This window comes from Temnothorax longispinosus, chromosome 4, assembly GCF_030848805.1.
Source record: "Temnothorax longispinosus isolate EJ_2023e chromosome 4, Tlon_JGU_v1, whole genome shotgun sequence".
Taxonomy (NCBI): domain Eukaryota; kingdom Metazoa; phylum Arthropoda; class Insecta; order Hymenoptera; family Formicidae; genus Temnothorax; species Temnothorax longispinosus.
In genome coordinates, this window is record NC_092361.1 from 17,339,008 (window position 1) to 17,352,442 (window position 13,435).

Sequence of the window (13,435 nt, forward strand, 5' to 3'; positions counted from 1 at the left end):
TGTACTGCAGCAATATTAGTAAATATTACTCAAATTCATGTCAATTATAACTGCAGTAATACTAATAAAATGTTTGCGATTAATGAAATGCACATAATGAAATTTTATATGTACATGCATACGTCCAGCCATCTTCATTTGGAGTTACGCAAAATATCCAGCGAAATAGACTCAATATTTGGAACGCAAATGACTCTTAAAATGGCATATTATTTTGGTTGGATAGCGATTGACTTGCGCGAAATTCTCTATGCAATCCTTATAAACAATTATGTAAAGTTTAGAATAATGACCGTCATTAGGCACTTTATCTGGTTTCTTATTAATGTTTCCAAATTCTTGGTCATTAATTATATTTGCGAAAAAGTCTCTACTAAGGTATTCATTTTATATTTAATTTCGAGTAAATGTCAATTTAAAATTTTCGGTAAAAGTTTACAATAACTTACACAGCTCGGATTACTTTGACCTTGACATATGTTGTCAAGGACATAATACTGAGTAACTTTTCCTTATAACTTAATCGGCGGTCGCTTTTTATTAAAAAGTTATTAACAAAAAAAAGCTTGGCGACCTCACCGATTTCAATGACCTTGATATATGTTGTCAAGGTCATGACCCCGAGTGACCTTCAGAAGGTTTTAGCCGTTGCTCGTTATTCGTTAAAAAGTTATTAACAAAAAAAGTTTGGAAAATACGTAGGTTAAATGACGCGCTTTACAAGTATTTAACTGTTTAAAGCGCGTCACTAATTTACATAGGTTAGATGACGCGCTTTAACAGTATTTAATTGTTTAAAGCGCGTCAACTAACCCATGCGTAAACTATTTCAAGGCTACCGTACCTCCCCCGAAAGCAGGGGGGGGGGGTGTGGGTGAACCTCGGTTCGCGTGAAAAGTATATGCGTGAACTATTTTGGGGCTACCGCACCTCCCCCGAAAGCGGGGGGGGGTGTGGTTGAACCTCGGTTCGCGTGAAAAATGTATGCGTGAACTATTTCGGAGCTACCGCACCTCCCCCGAAAGCAGGGGGGGTGTGGGTGAACCTCGGTTCGCGTGAAAAGTGTATGCGTGAACTATTTCGACATATATATTAGTCATTTATGCCTTCCAATACTCAAAATAGCTGCTATATTTTTCAAACTTTTTTTGTTTATAACTTTTTAATAAGCAGCGACCGCCTACTAAGTTATAAGGAAAAGTTACTCAGTATTATGTCCTTGACAACATATGTCAAGGTCAAAGTAATTCGAGCTGTGTAAGTTATTGTAAACTTTTATCAAATTTTCTTATAACAAACAAGTTGATTAAAGATTTTACTGTTATTAATTTTATTAATATTTATTTATCTTAAAATTAATTTAAAAATTTCTTCAATTACATTCGGCATATTACAATTTTAGGCAAGTGCAACAGCAAATTTATTAAATAGATTATCGTATTTCACTTGTGACGTTGAAATTCGTGAAATTGTAAGTTGCTAGACCAATTCATTGAAATACATATATATTATTAAAATCATCATTAAGTAACGTACAATATTAAAATATTATACGTTACTTAATACGTAAAAAATCAGTAAAATATCTACTAAATGTAATGTATTTTGTTATTATAGATTTCACAATTTTCATTACAAAGAGTTCATGCACCACTTAGATTTTCCGGAGTCGGATTTTTCCAATTTGGCTACAAATTTCTTCATAGGGTACGTTACATTTATCATTTAATTACATATTACAAATGGTCACATTCGTGACAAATATTTAATAGAAGAACTTACACACTATCTTTATTTTCAGTTTATAACGTCTATCGCGACCGTTTCAGTTATAATAATACAAGCACAAGCAAGTAAATAAATATTTTTATCATGTTGTAACACACTCAGAGAAAAAAATGAGTGCTGCAACTATAAAAATGTGAACAAATAGCACCTCAACTTTTTTTTATGGGTTATAGAAACTAAAATACTATATAGTGAATTGAAATATATAAATATTGTCAGACTTATTAAATAACATGATTAATGCAATTATATTTATAACGTTATAGTTGTTGTTCTATGACATTATTATGCATTATTACCACACTATATTTTTATGGTCATTATTATGAAGACATTTAGTTGCTTGAAATATAATGTTAAGGTATTACGAACAGTTAAAATTTACATCTCAAAATTAATTGGTCTTCGGGCATTCCTTAACCGTCTATATATATATATATATATATATATATATATATATATATATATATATATATCGAATACCTTTGGTCATTGCACACATGGTTTCTATACCAAACTGAACTTTTGCTGACCAGTTGCTAGTAAAAGTTGTAGCAAATGGTAACGATAGCGGATCTTTATAATTTCAATTAGGCACTTATGGATATTAAAGTAATCAGTCTACTACAATTTATGTGTCATAATTTATCGAAACTGGACGAATGAAGGATATGCCTTTGTTTTTACTCAATACAGATATGTTTGTACAACAGAAATATAAATATTGTAACATTTAAATGTTTCTGTTGTTTCTATAATACTATATATATATATATATATATATATATATATATATATATATATAATATATAAATGTTACAATATTTATATTTCTGTTGTACAAACATATCTGTATTGAGTAAAAACAAATGCATATCCTTCATTTGTCCAGTTTCGATAAATTATGACACATAAATTGTAGTAGACTGATTACTTTAATATCCATAAGTGCCTAATTAAAATTATAAAGATCCGCTATCGTTACCATTTGCTACAACTTTTTACTAGCAACTGGTCAGCAAAAGTTCAGTTTGGTATAGAAACCATGTGTGCAATGACCAAAGGTATTCGAACAATTTTAACGCCATTTCTAATTATCAGTTATGTGTTTGGATTAAGAATTGTTAATTCATCTAAACATTCAAGATTATGGTTTAATTTTTTATATATGCTGCTACTTTGGTCAGTTTACTGTATCCTCTCAACATCTGCATTGATATCTTCTTTTAATGAGCTTTATCCCATCGAAGACAATATTTGTTATTGGCTAGAATCATATATGACCTTATTGTCAATTGTGTTTGGGATATACCATGAGAAGGTGTGTAGTTACTAATATATAAAGCTATTATTAATAAGCAATTAATATTGTAATGTATAGAGTTATTGATAATAAATTTTTTTTTCTCTAAAACACAATTACAGATAAAATAGGTATAAAAATTATAATCCATAATTCTCTAATTTCTCCCTGAGGGTGTTACACTTTGTTGTTAGTCACCCTGTATATTCTTAACATTTAATATAAAATATGCGCTGTTAGACACATAAGCTGAATAAAATCGTCAAATTTTGGAATAATAAATAATTATTTATCGATTTCACACGACAGAAATTCCAAAACTGTTTGAGAAAACTCGATATTGTGGACAGTACATTATTTAACCTAGGAACAGTGACAGATTATAACAAACTACGTAAGAAAACAGTACGGTTTGTCTTAGGATGGTTCATAATGGTTATATTAACGATATACAGTGTAGCATTTTCTTTAAAAAATGAATATAATCGTGGTATTGCAACATCCATATTCTTCGTGTTGATACGAGACTACTGCTTTCACATCAACTTTATCGGCAACTTGACTGCAGCAAGTATTCTCGAGTTAGTACATTTCTTTCATATACATATTGTTACTTTATAAATTAATCAAACTCAATTAAAAATTAGTAACTATAAAATTTGCAAAAATTAATCGAACGAAATTATAACGCTTAAATTTTATGATTTTTTGAAGTATTTTTGTAAACATTAATGCCATATAACTATTTTATACATAAATTTTTATACTTATTATTAGATACATAGAATTAAAGTTTGATCAAATCAATGAGCATCTTCAGAACTTGATGAGAAATAATAAACGCAAAATAAAACAGGCTTGGCAAAGACCCAAAACACATCAGCATCAACACAGATTTTCAAAAACACTAAACAGCAAGTGCATAATATGGATCGTTCTGTAAGAAAATTGACTTAAATTGTACTGCTAAATATTAATATTACCAAAAATTACTCAAATTTACTTAATGTAAATTAATTGTAAGTTACTTAAATTGTAACAGCAATAAGATTAATAAAAACAATTTACAAATAATAATATACACAAACTAAAATTTTATACGTATATATGTGCACGTCTAGACATCTTCATTTGGAGTTACGTAAAATATCCAGTGAAATAGACTCAATATTTGGAAAGCAAATAACTTTTAATATGGCATGCTATTTTTGTTGGATAGTGGTTGACTTGTGCGAAATTCTCAACGGAATTTTTATAAACAATTATGTGAAATATTGGATAACATGGGTTACCATATACTTTATCTGGTTTTCTCATAATGTTTGCAAATTCTTGCTCATTAATTATATGTGCGAAACAGTCTCCACAAAGGTATTCATTTTACATTTAATTTCTAAGAAACATTGACTTAACCCTTAACGTGTATACGTGGGTCTACGGCGTCCGAGTCAAAATGATATCCACTCGCAACTGTAAAACTTGCAAGCCTGTTAGAAGATATTAAATAAACGATATTTATCAAAATGACTATAAAATCGTCAACTACAATGTAGACAAATGTTTCACGAATTTTTTTAGATTTTTTAAAATACTTTAAGGTAGGGAAAAATAGCGTTGAATGTGACAGACCCACGTATACACCGTCAAGATCCCAAAACGTATACACTTTAAGGGTTAAAATTTACTTACGACAAATAAATGAATTACAGATTTTACTGTAACTAATATCTAGTGTTAAAACTAAATGAAAAATCCCTTTAATTACATTTAGCATATTATAATTTTAGGCAAATGCAACAGCAGATTTATTAAATAGATTATCGTATTTCACTCGTGACACTGAAATGCATGAAATCGTAAGTTTCAAGATTAATTCGTTGAAATATATATATTTTTAAAATAATCATTAAATAACGTATATAGGCAAATATAAAAAATATGCATTAAAAGTAATGTATTTTGTTAATATAGATTTCACAATTTTCCTTACGAATAGTTCATGCACCACTTAGATTCTGCGGAATTGGGTTTTTTCAATTTGGATTCAAATTTCTTTATAAGGTACGTTATATTTATCATGTATATATATGCAACAGTCACATTCGGGACAAATATTTAATAAAAGAACTTACACACTATCATTTTTTTAGTTTACAGCTTCTATTGCGACTGTTTTAATTATAATAATACAAGCACAAGGAAATAAGTAAATATTTTAAACAAGTTATGACAGAGTTCATAAAAAATAGTTTAAATAAAAATCCATATATATATCATTAAATATGCATTTACGATATCTTCTAGATTTAATTTGATGTACACATGTTAATATATATTGAGAATAAATAAGTGAAAAATATAATAAATATTTTTTATTTATGCTTTCGTCAATTTTATTTGTCCACAATTCTCCTTCATTATTGAAAGAATTATTATTTGCCGTGCGTATAGGTTTTTATAATTATATATAATCTAATTTGATAATATAGATATTATTAATATATTATTCATTCCCCGGAAAATTCTACCCCTATTTTATATACTTTTGGTAAAAACTCGGTCGAATAATTGAAGAGTGTATAAAGAGTGTATAAAGAACAGACATACAGACATACAGACATTCTATTTTATATATAGAGATGTCTTTATATTGCCGCTAATTAATTATAATTTATTAATTATAATTAAAATCCTTCCCGTTTAATAAAATGTTTATACATGTACTATAATATAAAAATTAAAAAATAAAAAATTAATGTATCAAAAATAATATTCATATTTCTGATACATCAACTTATTCGTTTTATGTTAGAACAGATACCTAAGTATATCCATTATCCTGTTTTAATAGATTATGGCATAGAAATTATAGTAGATTGATAACTTTAATATCTATAAGTACCTTATTAATTGAAATTACAAACATCCATTATCGTTACCATATGATGCAACTTATGCAACTAACTGACCAGAAAAGTGCAGTTTGAAATAGTAACCATGTGTGCAATGATCAAAGGTATTCGAACGATTTTAACGCCATTTCTAATTATCAGTTATGTGTTTGGATTAAGAATTGTTAATTTATCTAAACATTCAAAATTATGGTTTAATTTTTTATATATGCTGCTACTTTGGTCAGTTTACTATATTCTCTCAACATCTGCATTGATACCTTCCTTTAATGAGGTTTATCACATCGAAGACAATATTTGTTATTGGCTAGAATCATTTATGACCTTATTGTCAATCGTCTTTGGAATATATCATGAGAAGGTGTGTAGTTATTAATATTAAGTCGTTATTAATAAGCAATAAATCTTGTAATATAAAGTTATTGATAATAAATAATTTTTTTGCTAATACACAATTACATGGATAAAATATACATGGATAAAAGTTATAATCTATTATTCACTAAATTCTCTATCTATTTAATAATAAAAACTACCACAAGAAAACTAAAACTCACACATATTGATACGGTATATAAACATAATGAATTACTTTTCTAAATATTTAATAAAGTAATTTATACAAATTTTATAGAATGTATATAGAACTAACAAAATAGAAGACACTTATATTACATTCTTAAAATATAAAAATGCGCTTTTAGAAGGTATATTAAGCTATCTAAGCCAAATTATCAGAACACAAAAAATTTTATATGGAATTAATTTCTTAATTATTTGCTATTTTTTGCTTTTAAAACTAATTTTCTTGCTCCAGTTATTAAAAAGTTAAGCTTAAGATTAAGCTATCCAGCCATTGTAAAAAAAACATATACATAAGTCAAAGCAAAAAGTTAATAATATCAAAATTATTTGCTATTTTTTTACTATTTTTTGTTTGCAAAAATAATTTTTATAGCTGGATAACTTAAGATTAAGCTGCCACGCCATTGTAAAGAACCACATACATAAGTTAAAGCAATAAATTAATAATACCAAAATTATTTGCTACTTTTTTGCTATTTTTTGCTTGCAAAAGTAATTTTTTGCTCCAGTTTTTAAGAAGACATCAAAATCAAAATGAGGCGCTTAAGAGTAAACCGCATTAAAGAAATTAATTTCTTGCATTATTATAGCAACAGAATATTCCCTGCATTATTTGCTCTCAAGATATCCAAGTCTCGAATTTTTTGCTCGTAAAATAATTTTAAAAAATAAATATAAATTTTTTTTATTGTAAACATTCTGTTTAAATTTCAAGTCATTCGGATAAAAATTGACCGAGATATGCAACCGCCCAGATTTTTTGCGGAGGTACACGGCACCACACGCTGAAGGCGCACATATTAATATTTTTTAATAATTTTTTTGTACAATATATTTAATATACGTACTTTAAAAAAATAACATACCAATTCGATTAAATTTATTATTTCTTGTGAAAAAAAAATTCATGAAAATAGCTTTTTTTCCAGCCGTTACAGTAATTTCCCGCCTTAAATAGCTTAATATACCTGCTATTAGAAACATAAGCTCAATAAAATCGTCAAATTTTTGAATAAATAATAATTATTTTTCTATATTTCGCATTCTACCTTTACGACAGAAATTCCAAAATTGTTTGAAAAAATTCGATATTGTGGATAAAACATTACTTGGACTAGGAACAGTGACAGATTGTGACAAATTACGTAAGAAAACAGTACGGATTGCCTTAAGTTGGTTCGTGATAATTATATCATCGTCGTACGGTGTAGCATTAATCATGAAATATGAACATAATCGTGATGTTGCAACATCCATGTTTTTCGTGTTGATACGAGACTATTGCTTTCACACCAACTTTATTGGTGATTTGATTATAGCAATTACCCTCGGGTTAGTACAATATTTTGCTACATACTTACTATTACTTTATAATTCAGTCATTTACAAAAATTAAATTAAAACAAAAATATAATGCATATATTTTGTGATTTCTAAAGTATTTACGTAATTATTGATACCATATAGCTATTATTGACAAATTTTTGTACTTATATAGATATATAGGATTAAAGTTTGATCAAATCAATGAACATCTTCAAAACTTGATGAGAAATAATAAACGAAAAATAAAACAGGCTTGGGAAAAACCTGTGATATATCCGCGCCAACGCAGATTTTCGAAAACACTAAGCAGCAAGTGCATAATATGGATCGCTTTGTAAGAAAATTTACATAAATTGTACTGCAGCAATATTAGTAAATATTACTCAAATTCATGTCAATTATAAATGCAGTAATACTAATAAAATCCTTGCGACTAATGAAATGCACATTATAAAATTTTATATGTACATGCATACGTCCAGCCATCTTCATTTGGAGTTACGCAAAATATCCAGCGAAATAGACTCAATATTTGGAACGCAAATGACTCTTAAAATGGCATATTATTTTGGTTGGATAACGATTGATTTGCGCGAAATTCTCTATGCAATCCTTATAAGCAATTATGTAAAGTTTAGAATAATGACCGTCTTTACGCACTTTATCTGGTTTCTTATTAATGTTTCCAAATTCTTGGTTATTAATTATATTTGCGAAAAAGTCTCCACTAAGGTATTCATTTTAGATTTATTTTCGAGTAAATGTCAATTTAAAATTTTCTTATAACAAACAAGTTAATTAAAGATTTTACTGTTATTAATTATTAATATTTATCTTAAAATTAATTAAAAAATTTTTTCAATTACATTCGGCATATTACAATTTTAGGCAAGTGCGACAGCAGATTTATTAAATAGATTATCATATTTCACTTGTGACGTTGAAATTCGTGAAATTGTAAGTTGCTAGACCAATTCATTGAAATATATACGTATATTATTGAAATAATCATTAAGGGCCACTTTGACCAACGCCGATTAACTTTAATCGACGATTAACTTAATCAGCAGTGTCGCCAACAAGGTATTTGTTGTTGTGTATGTCGTTCTTAACCAATCTTTTCAAATATTATACTACTTCTCTTTAATTTGAATAAAGGTGTTTCGATTTTTATTTAAAATATCTACGAAAAAGTGTTTATGTAACATGGATAGAATTATTAAATTTTTATTATTTAATGAATACGAGGGTTATGATCTTCCAATAAGAAGGAATCGACGAAAATCACGTATAATCAGGCCACGTATAAATTATTTAGAAATTTTTGTCATTTTAAAAGAAGATTTGCAATATTAAAGGAAAACTTTAACATGATATTAGAAAAAATTTATGTTGAATTACAACATAAAACTAATCGGTATGTATAAATATTTAATACAACAATTTAAAATTATATATAATATAATATATATATATATATATATATATATATATATATATATATACATATATATACACTCGTACAAAAAAAATAGGGAACACTTCATGAACCCTAAAAATTAGGCTATTTTCAAACTGCTGTAAGTCGGCGAAAAATTGTCGTAAAAAAAAATTTAAAAAAGCATTTTGAAGCTTGAAGTTTCAACTTTAACGTACTTTTGAAGAATTTTTAAATTTTTTTATTTTCTATGTTGTACGCCTTAAAAAAGAACACATTGTTTTGTTCCTTAAAATTAACTTATGTTTGACTACTTAAAACTCAATTAAAAAATTTGTCTTAAAAAAATTCAATTAACGTTTCATAAACTACATAATTTTACCTACAAAATGCTTTTTTTTTTAATTTTTCTACAATTTTTTTTGACTGATTTACACGACTTTGAAGCAAACTCTGTATTTTTTAGAAAAATTGACGTAATTCGATGAAAAATCATTGTAGAACAAACAAAAAAAAAAGTATTTTAAAGCTCAAAATGTCAGCTTTAACGTGGTATCGGTGACTATAAAAAATTTTTCTGTCTTCCTTGTTTGGTGCTAAAATTAAAAATGTTGATTTATTCCTTAAAATTACACATTTTTAACACTCTGCAGTTTGATAAAAAAATTTTTTTCACAAAATTCAATACAAATACCACAAACTGTAACATTTTACCTACAAAATGCTTTTTTTAAATCTTCCTACGATTTTTTTTTACCGATTTACACAATGTTGAAGTTAACCCTTTTTTTCTTGAAAAATGACATTTACCGCCGACATTAGCATTAACCAATGTGCACCACGTGGAGGTTGTCGGTCGGATTTTGCACATCGTGTGTGTGTGTGTGTGTCTGTGTGTCACAGCAGAGATAAGGACTCCGCAGCTCGTCATTTCTGCAGTATTTAAATGACTCCAAACCCTTTCTGCTGTGTGTGTGTGTACGTGCGAGCGCGTGCCTTTAAAAATTGTGTGTTACCTCCTCTTTGATTGATTACTGCTTGCAATCGCTCTCGCATGTTTATGCACCTTTCAATTGCGCTTTGTGGAATTTCGCGCCAAATTTGCCTAAGCGCTTCTCCCAATTGGTTGAGATTATACGGCTGCTCCTCGCGACGCCTTAATCGTCGCCCTATTTCGTCCCAAATGTGTTCAATAGGATTTAAATCCGGACTATTGGCGGGATGTGGTAATAATGCAATATTATGCTCTTCGAAAAAGCGCCGAGTTACGTTGGCCGTGTGAGGACGAGCGTTGTCTTGCATAAACACAAAATTTCGGTGTATTTGACGCAAAGGCAAAATGTGAGGTCGAAGAATGTCACTCACATAACGCGCACTTGTCATCGCAGGAGGTGGTAAAATCACTAAATCGGTTCGGCTTCTCACGGAAATGCATCCCCACACCATCACGGAACCGCCGTTATGAGCTCGTACTGGCATAACGCAACGGCGATTGTAACGTTCATTTCGCCGACGCCAAGTACGTACACGACTATCATTGCCGTAGAGACAGAAACGCGATTCGTCGGAAAAATACACATTTCTCCATTGCCTCACGGTCCAGTTTATGTGATTCTGCGCAAATTGCAGACGAGCACGACGATGCGTTAATGTAAGTGTTGGCACTCGCGCACGAGAATGAGAAGCAAGACCAACTTCTCTCAAACGATTACGAATAGTTTTCTTCGCTAATGTTGCGTAAGGGAATAATTTCATCGCGAATATTCCTTGCGGTAATCGTTCGTCTTTGTAAAACTTGACGAACAATATGACGATCTTGTCGGATCGTATTCGAGGACGACCACTGCCTTCACGTCTCGCATAATGTCCAGTTTCTTGATATCTGGCCCAAGTTCTACTCACTACGGAAACGGATACGTCAACACGTTGCGCTACGTACCGCATGGAAAAACCTTCTTCCAGAAGTGCAATTATCCGTGCAACTTCTATTGCCGGTAAATGTCTACGCATCATTTCGAAAATTTTCTTTCGCTTGTTACGCGCGAGACTTATCAAAATTTTGTTTCGTTTTTCACACTACAAAAATCGGCTGTGTACTGTGTTTATAAACTTTTTGTACGCATATCTCTAAAAAATCAACGTCTTGCTGCAAACTTCGCGCCGTATGCAATCACGTGACTCGTGACGAATCCCGCCAATATTTAAATCCCAAATGTGTTCAAAACACATTTGCGTAAGAACCGTAAGAACTATTCTTTGCATGTATTTTTTCATACTAGATATCACATCAGACACGCGCTTTGCGCGCGCTATTTAGCTTTAACAATTATACTATTATTATTACACTATTAACGCCCTTGATACACACAACTGTCAAAATATACAATGATAGCTGCTCATGAAGTAAGCGCAGCGAAAGAACCAATCGGCATCGCGAAAAAGCGACAACAATAAACTTCTATAGATTCGAGTATCAACTTCATATGCCTTTTTTAGATATGGAAGATGGATAGATGGATTTATCATACAATTTATTAATATTATTAATATTTTATTATTATATTAATAGTTATATGTACTTTAAAACATGCAACAAAATAAACGCATACAATTTTACTCAAGATACTTTTTGCCTCATAGATAGATAATCATTCGTCAGTGAAATTGAAGCTGAGGGACTATTAGACGGTGATTACATGCCATAATTATTTTTGCACTACAAAGTACAATATAAATATATTAAAAATTGTATAAATACACACAATAGATATGAAAATAATAATAATCAGAGAAATTTAATTACACTTATAAATAATTAATGCATCTCATAAAGAAATTTTCCTAACACTAAGATATAAAATAATAATCAAAATCTTATGCTACCATATTTTAAGAAATAAGGATCAATTTTATTTACCTGCGATAACAACGCACAATGCTTATTATTAATCTCTGTAAGAGCGTCGTAAAATATCCAGTGAAATAGACTCAATATTTGGAACGCAAATGACTTTTAAAATGGCATGCTATTTTGAATAGTGGTTGACTTGCGCAAAACTCTTAACGGAATTCTTATAAACAATTATGTAAAATATTGGATAACATGGGTTACCATATACTTTATCTGGTTTTCTCATAATTTTTCCAAATTCTTGCTCATTAATTATATGTGCAAAACAGTCTCCACAAAGGTATTCATTCAAAGGTATTTTACATTTAATTTCTAAGAAACATTGACTTAACCCTTAACATGTATACGTGGGTCTACGGCGTCCGAGTCTAAGTGATATCCGCTCGCAACTGTAAAACTTGCAAGCTTGTTAGAAGATATTAAATAAACGATATTTATCAAAATGACTATAAAATCGTCAACTACAATGTAGACAGATGTTTCATAAATTTTTTTAGATTTTTTAAAATACTTTAAGGTAGGGAAAAATAGCGTTGAATGTGACAGACCCACGTATACACCGTCAAAATCCCAAAACGTATACACTTTAAGGGTTAAAATTTACTTACGACAAATAAATAAATTACAGATTTTACTGTTACTAATATCTAGTGTTAAAACTAAATGAAAAATCTCTTTAATTACATTTAGCATATTATAATTTTAGGTAAATGCAACAGCAGATTTATTAAATATATATATATATATATACTTTATTCGGTTCGGCCTTCTAGCCTAAAATCCGGGACTTGGTTTACAATTTCGCTACCTAAACATTCACTCCTCATCCACTCTCTCTTTCCCTTCTCCTATTCTCTCTCATTTTTCCTAATTCTCTCATGCATTTCACATTCGCTATCTTTCCTTCCTCTCCTAAAAAATCCTTCACTCTAATCTTGCGCTCTCTGTCTACATGTATCAGTATGTGCTCCATCGTTCCTTCTTCTTCTTCGCAGATTTGGCATTTTCTTCTTCCTGCCTCCGCCCAAAATCTGTTTCTTTCCTCTTCGTTTCCACATCTCCATCTCGCAATCAACTTTTGGCTCCCTTTGTGCCCTTTTTCTCTCAGATATCTCGGTCTTTCCTGCGCCATTATGTCCTTATATCTCTTGTTGTATCTCGTGCTTCCTATC

General features: G+C 29.7%; 3 long non-coding RNA genes across 6 annotated transcripts in view; 2 read left to right on the top strand and 1 right to left on the bottom strand.

Annotated features, from left to right (window-relative positions):
* The window catches only part of LOC139812403 (uncharacterized), a 339,231-nt gene that overhangs the window by 180,786 nt on the left and 145,010 nt on the right, over window positions 1-13,435 (bottom strand). The gene's annotated exons all lie outside the window — the stretch shown is intronic.
* On the top strand, window positions 828-2,190 carry LOC139811578 (uncharacterized). Its single transcript, XR_011731677.1, has 3 exons — window positions 828-1,471; window positions 1,618-1,707; window positions 1,802-2,190. It is a non-coding gene; the product is annotated as an uncharacterized lncRNA (long non-coding RNA).
* Window positions 2,781-5,398, top strand: LOC139811575 (uncharacterized). 4 transcript variants are annotated; one of them, XR_011731673.1, is made up of 4 exons: window positions 2,781-3,672; window positions 3,869-4,947; window positions 5,063-5,152; window positions 5,242-5,398. It is a non-coding gene; the product is annotated as an uncharacterized lncRNA (long non-coding RNA). The 4 variants fall into 4 exon arrangements; XR_011731672.1 differs by having other exon boundaries at window positions 3,869-4,462; window positions 4,879-4,947; window positions 5,063-5,398; XR_011731670.1 differs by having other exon boundaries at window positions 5,063-5,398.